This window comes from Cydia fagiglandana, chromosome 19 (genome assembly GCF_963556715.1).
Source record: "Cydia fagiglandana chromosome 19, ilCydFagi1.1, whole genome shotgun sequence".
Lineage (NCBI taxonomy): Eukaryota > Metazoa > Arthropoda > Insecta > Lepidoptera > Tortricidae > Cydia > Cydia fagiglandana.
Genome location: NC_085950.1, coordinates 10,137,879 through 10,157,585, shown reverse-complemented (window position 1 = coordinate 10,157,585; position 19,707 = coordinate 10,137,879).

Genomic DNA, 19,707 nt, shown 5'->3' with positions numbered 1-19,707 from the left:
GCTCTAAAGCGGTACGTGTGTAAGGCCACGCTCGGTAAAAAGGTTAAATAGGTTTATTTTGTGTGATTATACATTATACGCTACCGAGTTCACATGAAGTGTCGCGGCGTACTCGCTTTAAAGGGAACGTGTGTAAGGCCACGCTCGGTAAAAAGGTTAAATAGGTTTATTTTGTGTAATTATACATTATACGCTACCAAGTTCACATCAAGTGTCGCGGCGTGCTCGCCTTGAAGGGGTACGTGTGTAAGGCCACGCTAGGTAAAAAGGTTAAATAGGTTTATTTTATGTAATTAATATTGACTGAAGTGATATAAAGTAGACAAAAGTATACTGAGACGCGTGAAGTGTTATATTGTAACCGTAAATTTGATAGCTAAAGAGTAACAGCACCAGGGGGCCATTCAAACTTACATCGTGACATCAAATTGATATCAGTCGCCCGTGCGTCTCGCTCGTGTCAATACATGCACGGACAAGTACGAGCGAAATGCACGCGCGACTGACATAATTTAGATATCATTTTTATGTCACAATGAAATTTGAATTGGCCTTGAAGTGGACCCGGGCTCAATGATATTATTTTGCGTTTTTTTAGCTACAGATCTTTTATAGGTATGACCCTATGATATTTGAATTAAGAATGAAGTGTCCATCACTGGTGCTTGAAATATTAGTGTCCAAAATTGGTGCCGTTACCTTAGATAGTATACAGGTTGTATTTTTTACTCTCATATTTTACGATATGAATATTATTATGTCATACTGAACAACTTTTAATATGGGACCAATGCAAAAATCTCGAAAAATATTGCCGGTAAATAAAGAACCGCCTGTTTATAGTACATAGTACAAGTATTGCACTGTAAGGCACTATTTACTTAAAGCTGTTAAATTTGCGAATACATACAATATTTAACAAACTTACGTGTCTTACTATTACTCTGTCTATGATTAAAACAAAAGCAATGCAATAAAGCTATAGCCTCCTAAGGCCCAAGGTCCTACCTAGTACATCTTCAGTTCGATGAAATTTCAATCATATTCAATTGAAACAGAGTCGCTTTTGCTTTGTTTCGTAAAATTTTCCAACTACGCAAAATCAACTTTATTTCTTACACTATAGGTTCAAATTTAAATAGCAAATTATGGATTTTTCATCTGTATGGCTGGGCTTTAGAATTTAGGAAGTTAGTATTTTCAAACTCGATGGGTAGGATGACAGGTCATCTCCATATAATTTATAACCTAAAAACGCAAAATCTCGGAAAATTGTATTGAAATGACAGCTGTCATCCTACCCATCGAGTTAAAAAATAATATAAGAAAGCGGCCGGTTACATATGTGTAGGTATTGGACTTTTTTTTGGCTAACTGTATCAAAAAAATTACATGACAGTAAATGCCCACTTCTATTATTGTATCCATACCGACATAGGGTAATTGCGTCAGTTTACCGTCCGGAGTCAGTTTCCGTCCACTTGACGGATTAGCAAATAATATGTTTCATTTATAATTTGCTACTAGCGACATATTTTTTTTGTAGATAGATAAATTGTTTAGATATTAAGTATTGCACTAAGTCCAAATTTGTGCACCAATGAAGGTTTACTTTCAAATTTCGTCAAGTGGACGAAAACTAGAGCCGGACGAAAACTAGCGCAATGACCCTATATACGGAGAAAATCCTTAAACAAAAGTGTAATATTTTTTTATGTTAGTATTGGTATGGAATAGTACTTAGACATGTAACGTTAATGCCCCAGTGCTGGACACTGTCCCAATAATGGACACCTAATCTTTATTCCAAGTTTGTACTACAACCCTGTTTTTATCTAATTTCAATTTTAAGTAAACTAAAAATGCAACTTGTATTTAAACTAAATGTAAATGTTATATACTTGGTCAAGCAGATCTTGTCAGTAGAAAAAGGCGGCAAATTTGAAAAATGTAGGCGCGAAGGGATAGCGTTTCATAGAAAATTTGAATTTTGCGCCTTTTTCTACTGACAAGATTTGCTTGACCATTTATAACTACCCGTAAACCTACAAATCGTTTGTTTGCTTTTATTTAAATACCGAAAGATACAGGCTATACTTTGTCAAATACCTACATATAATACACCCAAATTAAATTAAATAAAGTTGTGATTAAAATAAAGCTTGAATCTGCTTTATTAATGTGATATAAGTTATATATTTATTAAAAAAACGTACAAAATACACAAAAAATTAATTTAGTTTTAATTTCACATTTGACAACAGTTTTAAGGTGATATAGGATGTTTTGTTTTACATGAAAGTGCCAGCAAATATGATAATTTAATTTTAAACTTATTATAAATTACTAGTAAGTATTAATTTTAGTTCAAATTAATATTGGTACTTAGATGGATGCCAATATTCTTTACAAATGTAATCTCATTAAAATTTAGGGGATTCCTAATGGGGTCCATATTGGGTCGCATAATAATTGATTGTCCTAATGTAATGTTACGCATAAAACTCATTTCGCATAATTGTTATTGTGCTGAAAATATTAACATTTCTGAAAAATTATAACACAAACCTAACCTAACCTACCCTATTCTACACAACCTATGCAAAATATTTTTTAATACAGTTGCTCAAAAAGTGCTACTTTACGTAGCTGTTTAGCGTGCGGAAAGTTGGTTATCTCGAACTAGTGCTTTTTACTTTTCCAATTTTTTTAAATTTATACTTGTTCCAATTCACGACTACTTATTGATGAGTGTTAATATTAGTTTCCTTTAAACGTCGTAATCAGCATAAAAACCTACCGTTAATGTAAGAATACGAAAAATATTACATATTTCATATTTAATTACTTACCTCTTCATCATTACACACGTTTATTTTTTAATATTCAATATTGAAAATTCCGTTCTTAATAAGTTGACTGAATGGAACGGAATAGCTGCCAAACGCCCATAGATATAATATACTTAAAGACGACGTCTAACCGAGCTGTCACTGTTACCACTTTTGTTTAGTGTACGATTAACAATGTTTTTCTTATTTTTTCGCAACTGTATTAAAAAACGTCGTTCGATACACGTGCGGAAATGTCATTCTTCACTCGTCCCGAGTCTTGCCACTCGCCTGCGGCTCGTGGCAAGATATCTCGGTACTCGTGAAATAATGACATACCTTCCGCACTAGCATCGAAATGTACTATTACAGTACATATGGTGCTATTTTTCCGCACTAGTGCGTAAAATAGCACTTTTCGTGCGATGTCAAAAGTTTAAAGGGCCATATGTACTGTAAAACGTTGTACGATACACGTGCGAATAGGTAATTCGCAACACGTGTCGATTTAAAACACTCCCTTCGGTCGTGTTTTAATTTATCGCCACTCGTTTCGAATTTCCTCTTTTTCGCACTTGTATCGTAAATACTATTCGAAAATACTATTTTTCTAAAATACTATTATACTTTTTGTTTCTTTTTGTTTTATTATTCGAAAATATTTTCCGTTTCAGCTGGAGAAAAAATATGCGAAAAGAGATTTATGCGTAACATTACATTATGACAATCAATTATTATGCGACGAGATAGGATCCCTTCCTAATGAAATGTTCTATTTATTAGAAACTTCTAGGTTTATGTTTTATCATAAGGTAAATAACGATTGTAAATTATACGCCGAAGAAAAGTTAAGTACTAGTACTTAATGTTGTAATTTCTTTTTTACAGTATTTTAATATGTAGTTACATTCCTATTTAATATTTCCACAATTCAATGAAGCGTTAAAATGCGTATATCGCCAATGGCAATACATATAGTTTTCGGTTAAAATATACCTTAACGTTGTGGTAATAAAGACGCATGTGGGTTGACAATGTTGACAAATATTATGGTTACTTAGGCCTACTTGCACCATCCCACTAACCCGGGGTTAAGTGGTTTAACCGTCAACCCAGTGTCAAATTATACTGGTAACCATGGTAACACCAGGTTTAACCGATTAACCCCAGGTTAGTGGAATGGTGCAAGTGGGCCTTACTGTTTAACTTCTTAAACCCCCAGTCAATAAACGACCTTGTTGTATGAAATTAGAATTTAATTTTGTAGATCAGATAGAATCTACAAAACTGATACATTTGACCATAGAAATATATACGATATAGGTAGTAAAAACATTGTATTATAATAGTATTGGTTGATCCAATAATCTTTAGAACGAATGATTGATTCTGTATCAGTAATGGACACATATTCTGCCCTGCTAAGGCCCACTTGCACCATCGCACTAACCCGGGGTTAAGCGGTTAAACCGTAAACCTAGTGTCAAATTGTACTGGTAACCATGGCAACTCCAGGTTTAACTGGTTAACCCCGGTTTAGTGGAATGGTGCAAGAGCGCTACCTCAAAATAAATTTAATTGCTAACTTATATTTAGTTTCTATAACTGAGAATTCCATTTTCAAAATCATCTGTTTTTGAGATAGCGCTATTCGGCTTAGGCCCACTTTTATCACCCCACTAACCCGGGGTTAACCGGTTAAACCTGAAGTTACGAGGGTTACCAGTAAAATTTGACACTCGGTTAACGGTTTAACCGGTTAACCCAGGGAGGGCAGTATTGTAGATGACGTAATAGCATACAATGAATGATCGTGTACCAGTAATTGACACATAAACATAACCAATGCCGTTGTAATACGCATTTGAACTTCCAATTTTAGGAGCAATATTTTAACTACTGGTATCAATTTCGAAATACTAGCTATTTTTGACTGTGTAAGAATAAAGTCACAAATAAACTGACTGATATCCTCCTAAGGCCCAAGGTCCTACCTATAGTACTTATTCAGTTCGATGAAATTTAAATCATATTCAATTGGAACAGAGTCGCGTTTGTTTTGTTTCGTTCAATTTTCAAACAAAACCAAAATCAACTCTATTCCCTCCACTAAAGGTTCAAATTTCAGTGGAAAATTCTGGATTTTTCATTTGTATCGCTGGTCCTTAGGAGGAAGCAGAGCGAGTAAGAAAGGCTGTTAAAGTTCTTACAGAGCAATTTCCGTACAAATCTTTTTACATAGGTTGTTAAAATGTATGTATTTACCTAAGTTATTTTATTTTCCCAGAAATAATGAAACGCGCATTTCTTATTAAATTTTGTAGGTACTTTTCATCTCAATTGTCGATTTTTGTGAAGAATTTCAAGATGACAACTTTTGTATGGAAATTTGGCTGTTTAGAACTGAACATTTATAGTCGAAGTATGATCATACAACTTATGAAATGTCAAATAGGTACAGGTTTTCTTTTACCAAAAATATTGCGGCATTATATAATTTTCGTGAAAAAATACTTCATTTAGAAACAATTAAATACCTACGTGCACTTAAATACTATTTAAAATAAGTTATGTTTAAATTAAATATAATATATTTATTGTACAGCATTGGCTTTGTTTTATTTACCTAGGTGAAGGCACCTTATTAAAAGGGGACAAATTAAAACCGGACAAGTGCGAGTCGGACTCGCCCCCCGAGGGTTCCGTACTTTTTGGTATTTTTTGTTATAGCGGCAACAGAAATACATCTGTGAAAATTTCAACTGTGACAGACGGACAGTGGAGTCTTAGTAATAGGGTCCCGTTTTTACCCTTTGGGTACGGAACGCTAAGAACAGCCTGCTCCTAAGCATACTCGTACCAAGGTTAAATAAGAGGTCATCCATTAATTACGTCACACGTTTAGGGGGAGGGAGGGGGTCAAGAAAATGTGACATGGGGGAGGGGGGAGTCACAAACATTGTGACGTCATTTTAACTTCATGAGTAACCGAAAATTAATTTATATTTTTTTATTCGCTGTACATTTAAATAATGAGGTTTTGGAAGTAAGTAATTTTCGTTCCTAATTGGTTTTGTGTTATAAAATTACTATTTTTTTTTACCTCGGTTTCCATCCTTACTTGGTAGATATTCCACCAATTCGCAACAAGCGCTTTGCTTCTACTTTCCTTATGCGCACTGCCAAGGAATGGAATTCCTTGCCGGCGTCTATATTTCCGTGTTCTTATAACCCGGCAACCTTCAAATCAAGAGTGAACAGGCACCTTCTGGGCGAGCTCGCTCCATCGTAGGCCACGTCTACGCCTCGGCTAGTCTGTGGCCATGAGTAAGCCCATACATAATAAAAAAAAAAAAAAAAAAACCTAAAATATTTTTTTATTAAAAAAATAATGCCGAGTTAGTTTTGCCGATTTCGTTGAAAACAAAATTGCCTAAAATGTGACGTCACACCAGATGGGGAGGGATTTGTAAAATGTGACAAGGAGGGCGGGAGGGGTCAAAAAACCTAGAAATTCGTGTGACGTAATTAATGGATGATCCCTAAGGGTAGTTGACTACGGAACCCTAAAAATAGATAAGTAAAGTATTCGATTTTAAAATACGAGCCCAAACCGACCACCCTCACCTTATTAGTCAATTTAAATTCAACACCCCGATACCGAATCATCCGAGACAGAATTACAAATTCAAATAAAAAGGGTTCCATACCGGATATTACCTTCCGACCCCGGCTTCCGTTGTGGCGATTTCTTAACGGACTGTCCCAAGTAGCATTGCAAGCTGTATATAAGCTGTATTGAAGTTTATTTGTATACTATAAGCTGTACAGTTAGGCTGTACAAAGGCTGTATAAGCGCTTATACAGCCCTTATAAGTTAAAAAAGGGCCCAAATTATACAGCCTTTCGCGTTATTAGAGCTGTAGAGTAGCTGTATAAGCAAAACATAAGCTGCATAATAGCTGCATTACAGCTATATTTCGGTGTAACAGGAAACCTTAACACTACAGATAATCTCTTATAAGTACAATATAAGAATATGAGTTTTAAATGAGTTTTTAAAAATGATTACAAGAGAATAATAATCATTTAGGAAACTAAAATGTCTTAATCTTGTTCATTCGTAACGTAATATAGTAATGGCGACAATAAAGTGTTATAGTGGATGGTAAAAGTAAAAGTAAATATTATAGAGGACTTAAGTGGAATATTATACTATTTGTAAGTGCCGATTATTATTTATTGTGAACCTATGTATCTTTTCTGGCAAAATATTCACGCGCCTGCAAAATAACAAAGAGAAACCATAAGGAAAATATCAAAAATCGGTAAAGTTAGTGTTTGTTTTTAACAAAAAGTTTTATAAATATTAATTCTAAGGCTAAAGTTAATTTATTTTAGCTGGTAATCATAACACGATATTAGTCTGCTTAATATTTGCAAGTATTTCCTTAATTATATTTACAAATACTTTTTTTTTTCATTGGAAAATGGCGACAATTTTTAAACAGCTTACAGGATAGTTGGAGAGCATTATAATCTTAGTAGCTGTGCTGTGTAATAAATGGAGTGTCATTTACAGCTTTTGTAATTAAAACAGCTTTAGAATAGAAGATTTGTATTCGTTTGGCTGTATTTCGGTTCTCCGTACATAAGTTATACCTAAGTCTCTTTAGAGATCCGTATAACAAATAAAAAAACCCGTAGGTCCAAATGTATTTGGTCTATTCTTCGTTCCATTTCATAATTTTCTAAATTATTAATTTTGTTCATTACAATTTTTTATTTTCGTGGTCGAAATATATACTTATACGAGTGTAAAATTACGCAGAAATAAGCGACTCTGTCAGTAATACAGAAAAAAGCTGTACTATAGCAGCCATTTATTCGTTTAGTTTTATAATACCCTTACAGACAGAAGTTATACAACTACTATTCTTATAGGAGAGTAAAATTACGCCATAAGAAATAGCTTTAAAACGGGGTTGACAGATACATTTTGTACAGCTACAAGTGCCAAGTGATACTACAATACAGCCTGTATACAGCTCTTACGATAAAATCAGCTTGTAGTGTTTCACAACACTTAAAGTTTTAAAACGGAGTTGACAGATACTTTTATACAGCTAAAAGTGCCAAGTGTTACTACAATACAGCCTGTATACAGCTTTTACGATAGAATTAGCTTGTAGTGTTTCACAACACTTTTAGTTTTATAGTAGATTTTCTATATTCTGATAAAGCACCCCATGATTCCGCAGAATCCTTTATAATGATTTTATACAGCTTGAACTGTATAATGTCTGTAAAATACCTTTTATACAGCTTAAATCTTTTATGACACTCTTATACGTCTCTTAAATCACTCTAAGTTCTAAATTGGCTGGTATATTGATGTTGCCGACACTTCCATGCTACTTGGGGTGGTACAGACGTCAAAGATACGTTTACATTTTTCGCCTTATTACAAAGGAGTAGGGTGCAAAAGTGTGTATCTTTGACGTCGACTGTACCAAGTTAGAAAAAATTGTTTCTTTTGTGACGTCTGTACCTATACCTACTTGTACAGGTAGGCATCGGGACAAGTTTTGCAATGAGCACCACAGAATAAATAATAGTACTAGGTACAGAAGACTCACTCTCTAACAAAACGCGTCTGTCACGATCAGCACAGATATGGCCGCTAGGTGGCGACAGCGCCACGCACGGCTTATGGCAAACCCCAAAATTGGGGTCGAACGGATGTACTTTTAGCTACCTGGGGGCCGATTTTTGAATGTCGATCGCTCGATTTCGTCACTCGAAAGTCAGTGGAAAACGACGAAATACTAATTTTTGAAATACGAGCGACCCAAATTTGCAATATAGGTAGTGGCATTGGCCACTCGATTTCAATTCTATTAGTAGAATTTAAACGCCTAGTAGTGGAGATATCATTTAACGAAATACACGAAATCGAGTGGTCGAATTTCAAAAATCGCCCCTCTGTAGCAAAGCGACGAAATCGCGGAGTGAGCCACGCCTGCCTATACCCACTTGTATAGGTAGGTATCGGGACAAGTTTTGCAATGAGCACCTACAGTCGCCATCAGATATATCGGAGCGGCCAAGGTGTTCACAATATCTGAACAAGCACTCTAACGCCTTGACAATAGAGGCGTGCTCAGATATTTATGAGCACCTTGGCCGCTCCGATATATATGATGGCGACTGTACTAGGTGAGGTTAGGTCTACTAGGTATACCGTTTAATTTAGCTGAGAGCTGCTATTTTCTGTAGTATGCATGCAGGATCCCGCGAACAGAATCCTTGTGTGAAAGTTACTATTTAGCACCTATACTACTAAAACGGGATCCTGCAAAAAACCGTACCCGCAAAAACTGGGAAACAGCTCTGATGACGTCGGTATGAACAACCCACGAAGTCAAAGGACGCATATCGCAAAACCCATCAGCAGTGGCGGATTTGCCCTAAGGCAGGCGTGACTCACTCCGCGATTTCGTCGCTTTGCTACAGGTAGCTAAAAGTACATCCGTTCGACCCCAATTTTGGGGTTTGCCATAAGCCGCGCGTGGCGCTGTCGCCACCTAGCGGCCATATCTGTGCTGATTGTGACAGACGCGTTTTGTTAGAGAGTGAGTCTTCTGTACTTAGTACTATTATTTATTCTGTGCCTAAGGCCAAATAGGCCCGGGCCTAGGGCGGCAAGATATTAGGGACTGGAAATTGTGACAAAAAATTCAATGATGATAACAAGAAATAACTCAAAATGTAGTCAATATGACGGGTGCTGAGAAAGGGGCGGCTACAGGGCCTGGGGCCTAGGACGGCAAAGACTGCAAATCCGCCAATGCCCATCAGAAAGTTTTCTGTATCTCCGTGCTGTATATGGTAAGTATATCCGATATTTGTGGTTATGCAGCCATGTCAACGGTGTGAACAACCCAACAAGCGAAAGGACGCATATCGCAACCCATCAGAAAGTAAGAGTGTTCACGGTGACAGACGCGCGTGCTGAACTTGAGCTAATGTGTACGGATAGCAGAACAATCTAAGCAAAATAATAAACGTTTTCACCACACCAGCTCGGAAAGGCTTACTTTGCACTTCGAAAACGAATAGCTAAGTTGCATTTTATCCACATGTGAGTCAAAGTAATCAAATGTAAATTTTGAGTTGTTTTCTTATGTTTGCTGGTAGAATTGACTTTTAAATGATGATTTTGGATGATAAATATTTAATAACATTCATTTGGATTTGATTTGGTTTGATTTTGTTTGATATTGTTTGATATTTTACATTTAATATTTGCTTCGGGTTGGTGTGGTGAAAAATTTTGTGTTTCACTCGGGGGCAAATTTTGTTTAACCCTCGTCCTTTGAAACCCTCGCAACGCTCAAGATTCCATTTTTTAAACCACTCGCTACGCTCGTGGTTCAATTTTCCCCATATTACCTACTACGTACACCCAGTCAACACTGACAAGAACCCGAAGGTGGACAAGAAGGCTCATGACAATGACTTCCCATATAACCATTCCAGTCGCAGAATCATCAAAGTGGTAACTAAATGTCAGATGTGTCATAACAGAGTCCACACAATGTGTCTAGAATTGTTTCGAAACAAAGTGTCGTCGCCGTGTCTACACTTTTCCGTAACAAGGTGTCGACACATTTGTGTGCACTTTGCGTGCGGTTTGCGACTAAATCTGACAGCAAATTTGTGACAGCAAATGTCAATATAAAATACCTCTTGAAAACCAAGGTGTGTCAAACTACTATTAGTGTCTCGTGTGCTCATAATTCTAGTAAGTCATCATGGGCGATGCGAATGATAAAAATCGACCAAAACCATATAAACACCCAACACCCGTCAACCTTTTACAGAAAAGTTTTTAAAGAAATGCAATACGCTACTAGGTCAGGCAACGAATGCCCAATAAAGTTGTAGAGGGAAATGCTCGGAACACAATTTTTGGCTCCTTAACTTGGTTTGGACAAGTTAGGAGGTGAACATATCAAAAGTCCTCGGCCGTAGCCTTTGAGCGGGTGGGGAGAGAGGGGGCTTTGAAGGTCCCATTTTCCGGTTTTTCGATTATATCTCGGAAACTATGCATCGTAGCGACATGGCCACTTATACAAAATGAAAGTTAATTTAATTTGTTACAAGTTTATTTAGTCAATTTTTTCCATATATTGAATAGTTTTTGAGATATCCGCTCTTGAAACTTTATTTAGGGCTCTCAATTTTATCTTGATCTCTACATCAGTGAAGGTGCTAGGCCGTGTTCCACAAAATTTAAAAACAATTTTTTTAGGGTTCCGTAGGGACCCAAAGACGGACAATAATAATATAACGTAAACAAATTGATTTTATACCCAAAAAATTACCATTGCCCCCCCCCCCCTTTATCTCCGAAACTACTAGGTCTTAAATTTTGAAAAAAATACACAAAATAGTCCTTTACCTATCGCGATTATTAAGATGACAGGAAAACCTATTAGAAATGTGCAGCCAAGCGCGAGGCGGACTTAATGTACGGAACCCTTAATACGCGAGTCCGGCTCGCACTTGGCCGATATTTTTTAAACTCCTCTTGACGCTTAACCGCTGAACCGATTTCGTTGAAATTTGGTATAGAAATAGTTTGCGTCCCGGAACAGGACATAGGATAGATCTTATAACCAAAATCATCTTTTGAAGGTGTGAAAAGTGGCGTGAAAATTTGTACGGACAATCAATAACCGCTGAACCGATTTATATGAAATTTGGGATGGTCTACAATTCTACATCTTTGATTTAGTTGAAAATGATAAAAAACATGACTTCAAACTTCAAACCTAAACTTAAACAGTAAGTATTAACTTCAAGAATTCAATTCTGAATTCCCCCCTGCACCACATTTCACACCTTTAAAGGATGATTTTTGAGATAACTTATTATGTCCTGTCTCGGGACTCAAAATATATGTGTACCTTTAAATTAAAACTGTTCAGCAGTTTAAGCGTGAAGAGGAGTTTAAAAGAAAGTATTTTAATAAGTTTATATGTTTTTACTTCGGAATGGTGTCAATGTGATACCATAACTAAATTTGGTACTGTGAATTTATACGAAAACGATACCAAACATGGCCTCGTAGCTTTACTGATGTAGAAGTCAAGATAAAATTGAGAGCCCTAAATTCTTATTACTTGGCCTAACTTGTGTAGAAGGAAAAGGAAAAATAAAAGTCTTCGGCAGGAATATAAGACACAAATATAATTTTTAGAGTTACTATTTCAACCATCAAACATAAACATACCTTGATTATATTATTCTAGTGAGATACGCATATATAAACAAAAACATAAAAAAAATTAAAAGGTCGAAATGTCACGGAGCTTGTGTGAGTTATATGTGAAAAATAAAAACTTTTATGACAAGAAAATCTGGACACAATTTAAGAATCATCCAATTGCGTCGAGGAATCATCAGTATTTTTGCTTGTTTCATTACCTCCTTGCTTCTTTTTTTGTCCTTTGTATTCTGTAGCAATTGGTTAGATCTGAAAATAAAGATAACTTGCGTCGTCACGGATGTCGATTTATAGGTTTTAAGGAGTGCAGAATTCGAAAATGATGACCATTTTATAATCCAAGATGGCGGCTACGCATGTTGTCATAAAAGTCGTCATGAATATTGTTTTATAGGTTTTAGGACGTGACAGGTCCAACAATAGGGTATATTACTGCAATGTTCTGCCGCCAGAGTGCAGCACTACCGACTCAGTAAATTCATAGACTAACTTATACATACTGTGCCTTAAACTGTTTTTTGACAAGTTTTCAAAGACAATAAAATATGATATTGATGCATCAAGGCGGTTTGTTAACAAGTGCCTACCGGTAAACGCGAAAATCGAAATTTAGTTATCCGCCTCTTTATCGCTCGAATATGCGAGAGTGATAGAGAGGCAGAAACCGAACCCTCGATTGTCGTGTTTCACGATAGGCGATATGTGAGTGACGTAGTGACGCATGCTTGTTTACTGTATGTGTACTACTAGTGCCACCTACGCAGAGCTTTGCCTAATATTCCCTATTGTCTACATCACTGTAATTGAAGTCACAGGCCTCCATGGGCTACGGTAATCGCTTACCATCAGACGGGCGGTGTGGTTGTTTGCCACCAACATGTTAATTAAAAAAAAAACTCCACTATATCGCCAGTTAATAAGTACTTATTTTGCGAAGCTAATGACATTTGTCACAAGAAATACGACAATTGTCACGAAATTCCGACACAGAACTCAAGAATTACCGAAAGTTCTTTGAAATCTTGTGACAATTTCCATCATTATCATCATAAACATCGCAAAAGAAATACCTGTTTTTGCCGATATAATAAAGTTTTTAAAAATAATACAATGATGGTGACAAACAGGAATACGGCCCGCCCGATGGTAAGTGATAACCGTAGCCCATGGATGCCTGTGACGTCAACAACAATGAGACTTGTCGAAATGTCGCACCTGTCACGTTACGTCACATTGTCACGCCAGGGAGTCCATCTGAAAATAGTGTGTTCCCATTTGTCCCCATCCCGATAAGGTGGGAAAAAATGGGAAATATTTACATGCAAATCCTATTCCATCTGTTCCCTACGGAAATAAATGGGAACACATCCGAAAATTGTGTGTTCCCATTTGTCCCCACCCCGATAAGGTGGAAAAAATGGAAAATATTTACATGCAAATCCTATTCCATCTGCTCCCTGCGAGGATAAATGGGATTACATCCGAAAATTGTGTGTTCCCATTTGTCCCCACCACGATAAGGTGGGAAAAAATGGGAAATATTTACATGCAAATACTATTCCATCTGTTCCCTGCGGAGATAAATGGGATTACATCTGAAAATTGTGTGTTCCCATTTGTCCCCACCCCGATAAGGTGGGAAAATTGGGAAATATTTACATGCAAATCCTATTCCATCTGTTCCCTACGGGGATAAATGGGAATACATCTGAAAATTGTGTGTTCCCATTTGTCCCCACCCCGATAAGGTGGAAAAAATGGGAAATATTTACATGCAAATACTATTCCATCTGTTCCCTGCGGGGATAAATGGGATTACATCTGAAAATTGTGTGTTCCCATTTGTCCTCACCCCGAAAAGGTGGGAAAATTGGGAAATATTTACATGCAAATCCTATTCCATCTGTTCCCTACGGGGATAAATGGGAATACATCCGAAAATTGTGTGTTCCCATTTGTCCCCACCCCGATAAGGTGGAAAAAATGGGAAATATTTACATGCAAATCCTATTCCATCTGTTCCCTACGGAGATAAATGGGAATACATCCGAAAATTGTGTGTTCCCATTTGTCCACACCCTGATAAGGTGGAAAAAATGGGAAATATTTACATGCAAATCCTATTCCATCTGTTCCCTGCGAGGATAAATGGGATTACATCCGAAAATTGTGTGTTCCCATTTGTCCCCACCCCGATAAGGTGGGAAAAAATGGGAAATATTTACATGCAAATACTATTCCATCTGTTCCCTGCGTGGATAAATGGGATTACATCTGAAAATTGTATGTTCCCATTTGTCCCCACCCCGAAAAGGTGGGAAAATTGGGAAATATTTACATGCAAATCCTATTCCATCTGTTCCCTACGGAGATAAATGGGAATACATCTGAAAATTGTGTGTTCCCATTTGTCCCCACCCCGATAAGGTGGAAAAAATGGGAAATATTTACATGCAAATCTTATTCCATCTGTTCCCTGCGAGGATAAATGATAAATGGGATTACATCCGAAAATTGTGTGTTCCCATTTGTCCCCAGCCCGATGAGGGGGGAAAAAATGGGAAATATTTACTTTCAAATCCTATTCCATCTGTTCCCTGCGGGAATAAATGGGAATACATCCAAAAATTGTGTGTTCCCATTTGTCCCCGCCCCGAAAAGGTGGGAAATATTTACATGCAAATCCTATTCCATTTACGTACAAAAATGTCCCCCTGTAAACTTTCAATCGAGATTTAATCGATAATTTATTCGATTAATATTCAGATTAATGCAATTTCAATCTATGTTAGGTCGACTAAATTAATCGCGATTAAAATATGAGGATTAACTTTTTTTTATTCCACGGCATGGCTCTTACACTTTGAGAATATCTGAAAACGAATGAACACAAGGAGCCATTTTGCAAATCCAGTAACTTTGTTATTACTTTTGACAGCGCGTGTCATGTGTCAACACAGAGTCGACACAAAGTCGAAACATTTGCGACTACTTTGTGACTGCAATATTTCTCAGCCTTAAACCATATTTATACATCATAATTAACAAGTTTCGTAGTATGTAAAGCGTTATTTCTGTTATTTAAGTATAGTATACGCATCGAAGTACTAAAAATGCATCAAATAATATAGTTATGAACACAGGCACTGAGAAGTAAACAATTTCATTTCCGGCTAAACTAAAACAATGTGGTGGCGCGTTGATTATATTACACTTAGTTTATCAAATCACTCGAGCAGTTTAATTCCCCATAATAATTTAAGTCCTATTGTAATATAAATGCAAACAATATATAATTACGTCTTGTAATCCGTTTTAGAGATGGCGTATTAATGTCACTTATTTTTATTTAAGCATTTTTCCATCTGACAGTTTCCATTTGACAGGAACAAAATGAACGAATGAACGAATGATTTTGGCATAAAGTAGTCGCAAACCCGAAACAATGTGTGCACACGGCGACCACACTTTATGTCACTGTGTGTCATGTGTCGACCCTTCCCCATTTCTGGTAACTGTGTCGACACGGCGACGACTCTGCGACTGGAATTGTGACCGAAACAGACGGTGTCGACACAAGATGTGTCAACACCGCGTCGTAACGGCGACTAGAAATGGTTGTATGGGTTGAATCCGTTGCATCTTTTCGAGCGGTGGCGTCATACCTTTGGCCCACTCTCGAGTAGATGGCGATTCTTTTTGACATTTAAGGCCCTCCCCCCCATCTGGCGTCTTTCGAGCATCGGCGTCTGTCGGCGTCGGTCCAGCGCTATGGAAAATGACGTCGCTGCGCAGTTGCGTCGACGCTGCGTCGACGTTGCGTCGACGTCGGCCATAGAATTGTAGACGCCGACGCTCGAAAGACGCCCTAACACATATCAGTGAAAAAATAAGGATGAAAGTCAAATGGCGTTCTAAGTTTTAATCATTTGTGTCGAAAGATGGCAGTAAATCTACTGACTACCGTAAATTGGTCCTACTTTGCTCCTTTGTGGGTAACTATGCTCCAATTTAAAAAAATACTTAACGTCTTAAATATATCCAAACATAATTTATCTATATTATTATTTATATACTCAGACAAAAGAAATTGTAGGTATATATTTTTTGAATTGCTACTTTAGTCATAAAAATAATCTCTCTTTTCGTGGTGGGACCTATTAATTTGGCACACAATAGGGGTAACTTTGCACCCCTGAGTGAACTATAGGTAGGAGCAAAAATACCCCCAACAATGGGTATCTTGTGTGTGCAGAGCTTCCTTTTATATAAAACAAAATTTCATAAAGTTGATTTACCGATAAAATATGTCACATGTTATGTTCTTCTTCATATTCAATTTGTCTAAATATTTAAATAATGAACAGTTTTAAAAATATTCAAAATATCCTTAAAGTGGAGCCAATTTTGGAGCAAAGTAGGACCGTTTTACGGTACATTATTTACTTTGACAATATTCCTTTAGTCTAAATTCTCTTTGAATAGTGAATAGAATCAGGCGTTACTTTGCGGAAATCCAAAATATTACTTTGCTAATCCGCGTAAAAAGATAACGTGCTAGTCAATCAGTGCTAACCCATTATACTTACTTGTTGCTTGTTAAATTCTCTTTGGTAATATCAGAGATATATATAACTCCGTATAAGATAAATAAAGTCTAAGAAAAAAACGTGCCTCGGACGGCCAAGGAAAAGTCGTTCTCGAATAGATGGCGCCATTACCTTTTTACTATTCTCGGCTAGATGGCGTTAACGACACCGTTTGGTATTTGACAATTTTAACACATATCAGTGAAAGAACATGGGTCAGTAGGGAACAATAAAAATTAAGAATCATTTATCCGTAAACATATTTTGATTATTTTATACATTTTCAATTTTATTTTAAGTTTTAATCTTGTGTCGATAGATGGCCGTAAATGTACCGTGACTACAAAATTGACAATGACAGGACCCCTCTATACTATCTATTCTTTTTGGTAATATCGAATAGTGTAAATATCTGTCCCCTTTAGAAGTTTACGAGTAGATGCCATGTGTCGATGTACGTTGAAATTAGCCTGTAACTCTACTAAATGAATTTCGCCAGTCCATTCTGCCGGCGCCAGGCGTGGCTCACTCCGCGATTTCGTCGCTTTGCTACAGGTAGCTAAAAGTACATCCGTTCGGCCCCAATTTTGGGGTTTGCCATAAGCCGCGCGTGGCGCTGTCGCCACCTAGCGGTCATATCTGTCCTAATCGTAACAGACACGTTTTTCAGAATCAGAAAAATATTTAGTTTTGTTAGAAAGTCTTCTTCATCTTCTTTACCTAGTACTATTATTTATTCCCGGGCCCGGACCCGGGTATGTCCTTAAACCACATCCAAGACCACCGGTGGACGGCCAGCAGCGTCCCTCAAATTCGATGTACTCAACTGCGATCGCCAACCCGCCTGCCAAGCGTGGCGATTATGGCATTCACCCCCCAAAAAAGGGGGAGGCCTATGTTCAGCAGTGGACGTCTTAAAGTGACATTCCATTTCCAACTGCAGCTGCAATACTGTTCATTTTCTATGGAAATTGACAATGACAGCGACGCGTTTCCATAGTAAAATGAACAGTATTGCAGCTGCAGTTGGAAATGGAATGTCACTCTAATGGCTGAGATGATGATGATGATTATTTATTCTGTGCCGACGCTACCCGAGGTGCCGCATGCGCGCGCAGATCTCGCCAAAATTGTCCCCGCTCAATTTCCCGCGGCTTTCCATATTGTGTGGCTTGCGTAACGCAAGTAATTCGATTACACAAGCCTCAAGAAATTGGAGCAATGATTACATTAGTTCAGTTGCGAATCGTCATTATGTGGATGGACTTTTCAATATGGGAAAATAACTTACCGCCTTGAGCGACACTCGGCCCAAAGTCCGACTAGCCACTTTAGGACGCAGGGCCACTGCTCAATCTCTCTCAAGAGCAACGGTTGTTTGTTTGCATCTCTAATGGTGTTAGGGGCTGTCCATAAATTACGTCATCTATTTTTGACGGTTTTTAACCCCCCTCCCCCTCCTAAAATCATCCAAAAATCATGCTTCGACTGACCCCGTTTCCTCCTACGTCATGCTACCATCATCCGATGTCCAGACCCCCGCCCCTAATTTGAAATGACGTGATTTATGAATAGCCCCTTAGACGTAAATTGCCGATAATGCCGATCCTACTCGAGCTTATAAGGATTCATCATTGGGAGTACTGGCCGCTGGCGGTTTTCTATGGAAAGCACCACATCATAGAAATTAGAAAATGTCATGTCGGACGCCTCGGCTCGGACCCGGTCCGGTCTAGTGTGAGTCATCCTTTAGTACCTATGTATGAAGGGCGCCGCGGGCGCACTGTATTGTAAGAGCGCGCTGAATGTCGGGCTTCGCCCGACCAGTGTGAAGGGCGCCGTGGGCGCCCTGTATGTATAAGCGCGCTGAACGTCGGGCTTCGCCCGTCCTTTTAGGGTGACGACCTGACGCCCCATTTTTGCTGGCCAGTCGCTGACTATAAATGAGACCAGGGGGCCTACCGCGAACCACATTCGATGTGTTGCCTCCCTGTCACACTTACGTACGAATTTACAAGTGCGACAGAGTGGCAACACGTCGAACGTGGTTCGCGGTAGGTCCTCAGAAAGAACGAACGTGAAGAACTGCTTTGTCCTTATGAGTTTATAATAATTATAATGTAGCTAAAGGTACATACGTCATGTAAAAAACCGGGCAAGTGCGAGTCGGACTCGCGCACGAAGGGTTCCGTACCATAATGCAAAAAACGGCAAAAAAAACGGTCACCCATCCAAGTACTGACCCCGCCCGACGATGCTTAACTTCGGTCAAAAATCACGTTTGTTGTATGGGAGCCCCACTTAATCTTTATTTTATTCTGTTTTTAATAGTAGGAGCATTCCACGGGCTGTCCCGTACAAACGCATTTTATTTCCTGTGTTGCGAGATTTTTCTCGGCATTTAAACCAGGCGATTATTTTTCTGTGCATATTTTTGACCATTTGTCATAGAAAAGGAAACTCTTATACCTTTAAATCTTCAGAAAGTTCGCGTTTGTACGGGACAACGGTAGACAATTTCATGGAATGCTCCAGTATTTGTTGTTATAGCGGCAACAAAAATACATCATATGTGAAAATTTCAAGTGTCTATTAGCTATCACGGTTCGTGAGATACAGCCTGGTGACAGACGGACGGACGGACGGACGGACGGACGGACGGACAGCAGAGTCTTAGTAATAGGGTCCCGTTTTACCCTTTGGATACGGAACCCTAAAAATGAGGATGGTCATGGTCATAAAGTCGTACGATAGCGAAACCCTGACGTGTTCTGACGTTCTTACGATTCATTTTTACCTTACTCATCTAAGGAAACTTCACATCAATCTTCAATCGTTAGCTATAGTTGTGAATTAGCTATGTTATTTCTTGCGATGTCTTCTTCTTTAAGTTAGTTCAGCGAGTTTTAAGTAACATAGTCAAGATTGACTTCTGATGATGGATTCCAAGAGGAATTGAGGGAACTCCTTAAACCTTATAAACATAGGTACC